The following is a 7,354-nucleotide window of genomic DNA, read 5'->3' on the forward strand; positions in this document are numbered from 1 at the left end:
ATATAGTTATGTTGAGTTTATTTAAAGAAATCCAGTACCCCTTTTCCCTTGGGGCAACTGGGTGGTAAAGTGGATAGAGCACTGCACTTGAAATCAGGAAGACTCAACTTTATGAGCTCAAATCCATCAGACACTATCTCGGTGACCCTGGATAAGTCACTTAACTCTGCATCAGTTTCTTATCTGAAAAATGGTATCTTTGCCAAGAAAATACCAAACGGGGTCAGAGTGATGCAGGAAGTTATAAGAATATGATACAGGAGTTATGGACACAAGTGATTTGTAATTGGAAACAGATTTTGTGATTCTTTATAAGGTTAAATTTTATAAAAATGTTACCTGCTCCTGTGATGTAAATCAACTCCTATTGTTCCATTGTAAATGTTTCCTCATCCTTACCACCCCTGACCCATCTTCCATTCTTTTACCTGGATTCAGTCACACAGAGGGGGAGGGATTTTCCTCTTTGCCCATAGTCTACTGACCCTTCTGTACCCAGAGTGGGCAAAGACTATAAAAGCCTGGTTTGGACTCTCCTCAGGGCACGTAGACTCACGGGAGTCTCGGCCCAGTCATTTCTTCTCTCTCTCTCTCTCTCTCTCTCTCTCTCTCTCTCTCTCTCTCTCTCTCTGTTACTCAAACCTCACCTAGCTTTTTGTTGTTATTCTATCCTCTAGCAGCTTACAAACTGCTTGCTGCTTCTCTAGGATGAGAAAAGATTTTAATTTGTACACTTTGCAGATTTGTATAATAAATTCTGGGTGGTTTTAAAAGCTCAGGGCTATAATGTGAATTCTTTCACCATTCAAGGCCTCTCAGTCTTAAATTGGAGACCCCAATCCCTGGCAACAATAGTCAGACACAATTGAAAAACAACAACACCCCCCTTTTTTTTTTAGGTTTTTGCAAGGCAAAGGGGATTAAGTGGCTTGCCCAAGGCCACACAGCTAGGTAATTATTAAGTGTCTGAGACTGGATTTGAACCCAGGTACTCCTGACTCCAGGGCTGGTGCTCTATCCACTGCACCACCTAGCTGACCCTGGCAACAACCCCTTTTCCAAGACTGGATTGATTTCGAACAGAAAGCTACCATGTTTCTACCAGATGGGATTTTATTTTTTTTTAAGATTTCCAACCCATTCACCAAATGAGCAATAGTCATAGGAAATGAAAGGCAGTTTTCAGAAGAAGAAATCAAAACTATCTATAGTCATATGACAGAATGCTCTAAATCACTGTTGATTAGAGAAGTGAAAATTTAAGCAACTCTGAAGTATTGCCTCACACTTATCAGAAATGACAAATATTGGAGGGAATGGGGAGAAAAAAAGATACACTAATGAACTAGTCCAATCATTCTGGAGAACAATTTGTAACTTTGCCCAAAGGGCTATAAAACAGTGACCTAGCAATATCATTTACTAGGTCTTTATCCCAAAGAGATATATAAAAAAAGGAAAATATATATATACAGGAATAATTACAGCAGCTTTTTTGTGGAAGGTAAGAATTGAAAATTGAAGGGGTTTCCTATCAACTAGGGAAAAGCTGAACAAGTTATGGCATACAACTATGACAGAGTACTATTTTGCTACAGGAAATAACAAAGGAAGTGGATTCAGAAGAATCATGGCAAGTCATATGTGACCTGGCAAAGTGAAGAAGAACTGGGAGATAGATCACAACAATGTTGTAATCAATGTGATCAATACAATGATATGAGACAATTTTAAAGATTCATGATGAAGAAATGCTATCCATTTCCAGAAAAAGAACTGATGAACTTTTGAGTACAAACTGAAATATAATTTTCTTGCTTTCCTGATTTTTTGGCCTTTTTTTTGTCAATATAGCTAACATGGAAATATGTTTTCTATGACTTCACATGTATAGTTGTATTCTTTTTCTTGCCTTCTCAGTGGGTGGGAGAAATGGGAGGGAAGGAAAGAATGTGGAACTCAAATTATAAAATAATACTAAAAATAAGTTTATTTTTTAAAAAATAAAGATTTCCAACTAGATTTATCCTAGTTTCTTTCCCAATTTCCAATCTTGTTGGTGGTCCATCATTTTTATGTTGGTTTTTTTTTTTTGCAAGGCAATGTGGTTAAGTGGCTTGCCCAAGGCCACACAGCTAGGCAATTATTGTGTCTGAGGTCAGATTTGAACTCAGGTACTCTTGACTCCAAAGCCCGTGCTCTATCCACTACACCACCTAGCCGTCCCTAGTTCATCATTTTTGAAGAGAACTAATGACATCCTGGGATGATGTCTTCACTTATGTGTGAATTGGATTTAAGTGAAGCAGAGTTGCACAAAGTTCATCAGCCTTATTCTCTCTTTCAGCGTCATCAAAGTCCAGGGACAAGACAAAAGTTCAAGACAACTGGTGATGGCCCAGATGCAGTGTTTGACCTTGGTATCTTCAATGTCTAACTGAGTTCTAAGTGTTCCATAGCACCTGAATCAACTGTTCTTATCTACCCATTTTGCCCATGCTTGAGGCAGGTGATGCTCTTAACTCAATTGAAGGATTTAAGGTTATTCTCAACTTTATTTAGCCCATCTGCCAAGATTATTTACTGGGGCATGGCTGCTGTATATGCCTTCATGGAACTGCAGTCAAGAATTGAATACCAACTAGACACCAAACTTGAATGAATAGCCCTGAAAAGCACTTTGCAAGCCTCTTGATCTAGCCTCTTGGATGGTCCTCTTTGAACACCTACATTTTCCAATCTTGCTATCACTCCCTATTGGACATCTCCAACTGGATGTCACATCATCATCTTAAACTTAACATGGTCTCACCATCTTCTATCCTAAGTCAACCCATTTTTCAAACTTCCTTATCTCTACTAAAGGCACCACTACCTTTCTAGGGACTAGGTTTGCTAACTCTTTAGTTGTTACTGACTACTCCCTCTCCTTCACTCTCTACTCACATCCAATCAATTCCCAAAACTTGCTGATCTTACATCCACAAGAGCTTTCAAATATGTCCTCTTCTCTCTACTTACAAGACCATCCCTTGGGTGGTACTCTCACTTCTTGCCGAGACTCCTATAACAGCTTCCAGCCTCTCCCATCTACAACCAACTTCCAAAGAGCAGCCAAATTGGCCTTCCTAAAGCACTCCCTGCTCAAAATCCTTCAGTGACTCTTGCCTCTAAGGTAAGATACAAACTCCTATGCTAACATTTAAAGTCCTTCACAATCTGGTCTATCTGCCCAAGCACAATTCACCCAGGCTTATTGCACATCACACTTATTTTACCAACTGAGCTCTAATCAACTTGTCTATTTGCCATTCTCCACATGATATTCCAACTCTGACTTTCAAAGACTTTCCCAAATACCTAGAAACCATTCTGGCCTTTCTTCCCAAGTTTCCTTTATGGTTCATCTACTTCCTATGAGAAAACTTCCTTGATTCCCCTATTAGTACTCTTTCTCTCCTCCTCAAATGTTCATGCATTATCTATCAGTATATACTTATGCTTATATATACTTAAAAAACTAACTTACCAGAAGGCAGGAACCATTTTTCATTTTGTATTAGTATTCCCAATATGTAGCAGAGTCTTGCACATGCTTAAATAATATTTTTTGGATTTGATTGGATAGAATTTTTTGTAACCTTTATGCAATTTCCTTATGCAATCCAGTTTACCCTCTACTTATTCAATTCTGGGTCTGCTCATTATGCATTTTCAGTATCCATCAAACTTATACATAATTTTCACTTGAAAAGGTTCTGGAATACAGGGGAGTATGATGAGAGTAACCATTGTGTTCCTAGGTCCCAAAAAACCTAATTAGCACATCAAAATCTAGAAAGCACTGAACTTCAAAGGCTTTGAGAACTGCTATCCCTACTGGAGAACAAGAATGCAAAGGGGGTTATGGCAAAAATGGAAGATTTTGTAGCAAAAAAAAAATGATTGATATGATTCAGTGACTTGACGTTTGACTCTTTTGGAGCACAAAGTTCCTTTAAACCTTTATACTAGGTGTCTGTCTGTCTCTGTCTCTCTCCGAACATACATTTATATACATGTTTAAAAATGTGTGTGTGTGTGTGTGTGTGTGTGTGTGTGTGTGTATGTACTAGAGATACTGTTCTTTGTAAGTCATTTATTCTATTGTTAAAATTATGTGCAGTGCCAAAGTCCCCTTAGGGTTGAGTCAAGTCTAGTCATTCTTTTATGTAGTTTTTTTGCACTTTAAGTCTGGCAATTCTACAAAGTTTTTCTTAAGGGGCTTTTAAAAAAAATTGTACACATTAACAACAGCTCTGTGAGTTGATCAACTTTGATGGATGCAGCTCCTATCAGCTCTTCAGATTCAGCTCCTATCAGCTCAGAGAGCTAGGACAAACCTAGGAGACCTGTTATAGAAATACCATCTACATCCAGTCCAAGAAAAAACAAAACAAAAAAAAACTACAGAATCTGAATGAACACTATGTTCACTTTCTTAAAATTTCTCTTACTTTTTCCCCCATACAACGTTTTTTTCCCCTTTTCTGTTAGATCTAATTCCTCATTCAGAAAATGACTACTATGTAAACATGTTAAACACAAATGTACAGGTACAATGTTCACTAGACCCCTGAGGGGAGGGGAGGGGGGTTGAAAGGGAGAGTGGAAGAAAATTGTGTAACTTATAAATTATGCATGTGGATAAATGTTGAAAAACTCTCATAACTTGTCACTGGAAAAATAAATAAAATGTCAATAAAATATTTAAAAATAAATAATTTTATAGGGGACACTTTTTCAATATGGTCATTCTACCTCCGAAGTCATTTTTTTAAAAAAAGCCAAAAATATAAGCAATTTTTTTTTGCTCATGTGAGAAATGGAAACCACTTTTTCCTATTCATAAGTATCCCTTTGGCAGGTGGAAAGGAAAGGGTTATTCCCACTGAGATGACAGAAACCTGGGCTCCTAGAGAGGCGCTTCCGTCTGTCCCAGACTCCAGGCTTTCCGAGTTCCCTTCCTCACCCGCCCCCTGGAGATTTCCCGCAGGAGCTAGAATCTACTCTCCCCCGCCCCGCCCCCCGTTTCCTGTCTCCTCTCATTCCGAGCTGGGAGGGAGTTGGGAAAGGAAAGGCTGGCCTTTGAAGGGTCGGATCGCTCCTTCAGGAGGAGAGAAACCCGGGCATGGTTGGGAACATTAGGACCGCCAATTGGGAACATTAAGACCGCCAACCCTCCAAGGGATCGGGACAGTCTCAGAGAAATACAGCTGTCCACTCCAATTCTCACATATGTCAGGAAAGAGTGAACAAACAATTGTATTCTCAGAGTTCTTTCATTCCTCGATTTATTGTTTTTTGCCCCATTTTCCTGTTCTGGCCTGGTTTGGACAAACAAATAAATGTGCCGCTGCATTTCAGGTCTGGGTCTTTTCCTATCCCTGGATAGCCCAGTTAAGATGAAGATAATTGTTATACTGTAGCTATTGTAGTTTTCCTGGGAAGAGTAGAGTCAGAAGAGTCCTGCTGAGATCGCTCTCTACTGCTTCAGCAGGTAAGGGGGGCACTATATTGGGTAAACATTCATTCACTCCTGTTGTCCCCTTCTTCCAGTCCCTTTCTCTGACTTTACTTTGCTGTCTTCATTAAAGATAAATTTATTTTTGGATTCAAGGGTCCTTCTGCCTTTCTGTCCATCGCCATCCATTTCTTCATCTCTTAAATTAAAATTTCTCTTCTACATATGATAGTACCTATCTATGCCACGTCAATAAATTGCCCTTTTAAAAACCAAAATGCCTAAAATCAATTTCATCATCTTCCCCCAAAACGTATCCCTCTCCCAACTTCCCCTTTTCATTATTCAGTTACACAGCAATAGAACACTTCCTTGCCCCCATAACCATGTCCTGTTGATTCTTTCTTTGAACCCTCCATTATTGTTAGCATCCATCTGCCAAACAGAAGAAATTATATTTTATCCTAGAAACAGCAGAGAGCCACTGGAGTTTCTTAAACAAAGAGAAATGTGGACATACCTGATCTTTATGTATTCATCAATTTGGCAGCTATGTTGAAATAAATTGTAGTAGAGAGACCACCCTTCCTCTATATAAACACTCCAGTCCAACAAGAAGGTCTAAATCATTGTCTCTGAATTCATTCCTTATGAGTTTTGGTTACATACACCATTCCCTATGTCCTTCCTTCACAAGAATCTCCCTGATTTTCTTACTACATAAATTTTACCCATTTTTAAGGCTCTCTTTTATGAAGCCGCCCCCTGACCAAACTCATATGCTGAATTACATTGTTAATTATATTCTCATATATGTATTTGTCTCTTTAATTACTTTGTAAACTCTTTCAAAGCCAGGACCATGTTCTTTGTATCATATTCCAAGTATACCCAGCACATGGCAGGTGTTCAATAAGATTAAATGAATGCAGCTCAAGACTTGCCACAAGGTGACACTATCCACAATGGATCATCAAATGCAACAAATTCAGTATATATTTATTGAGGACCTCCAATGCAAAAATTCTTGTGTTAATTACTAAGGAAGAAACAAAATTAAATAAGCTAAAACAACTGTCTCAAAGGAATTTATAAATCTAACAGGAAATAAGATATAATCAGAAATAATTATGATACATAAATAAAATGTGTTACTTTCTTTAAGGGAGACACATAGTACTATGAGAGCTCAGAGTAGGGAAGAGATTACAACTGGCTGGTATTATCTGAAAAATAATTTGAGCTTGATGAATGTATAGAATTTCAACAGAAAGAATAATGGAAAAGGAATATAATTAGAATGCTTTAAGTAAAGACAGAGAGACATGAGAGCCCAGACTTTGCTTGAGGTGAAAGTAGACTGGTCTGACTGAAATGTTGAGCATAAAAAAGGGGGGTAGTATGAGATAAATTAGATAAGTAGGTTGAATTCAGGGTCTTAAAATCCAAGGTAAAATGCTTAGATTTTAATCAGTAGGGGGTCAGGAGCCACCAAAGACTCTTGAGCAGTAAAATGACATATTCAAAACTAAACATTAGGAAGAGTAATCTGGCAGTATAGGATAAATAGAACAGAAAAATACCTAGAACTAGCCAGATGCATTAGGACATTATTGGACAATAATCCAAGTTAGAAAAAAAGTTAATGAGAGCCTGAATTAGGTAACATTAGGAATGAAAAGGAAGGGGTTAATTTAAAGACAGATTGTGGAGAAAGAAATAGTACTTGGGTGACTGCTTGGATATGACAGAAGAGACAGGAGTCAAAGATGATTCTAAAGTTTTTGTTTAGTTTTGTTTGTTTTTGTTTTTACAAGGCAGTGGGGTTAAGTGACTTGTCCAAGGTCACAC

This window comes from Macrotis lagotis, chromosome X (assembly GCF_037893015.1).
Source record: "Macrotis lagotis isolate mMagLag1 chromosome X, bilby.v1.9.chrom.fasta, whole genome shotgun sequence".
NCBI classification, from domain to species: Eukaryota; Metazoa; Chordata; class Mammalia; order Peramelemorphia; family Peramelidae; genus Macrotis; species Macrotis lagotis.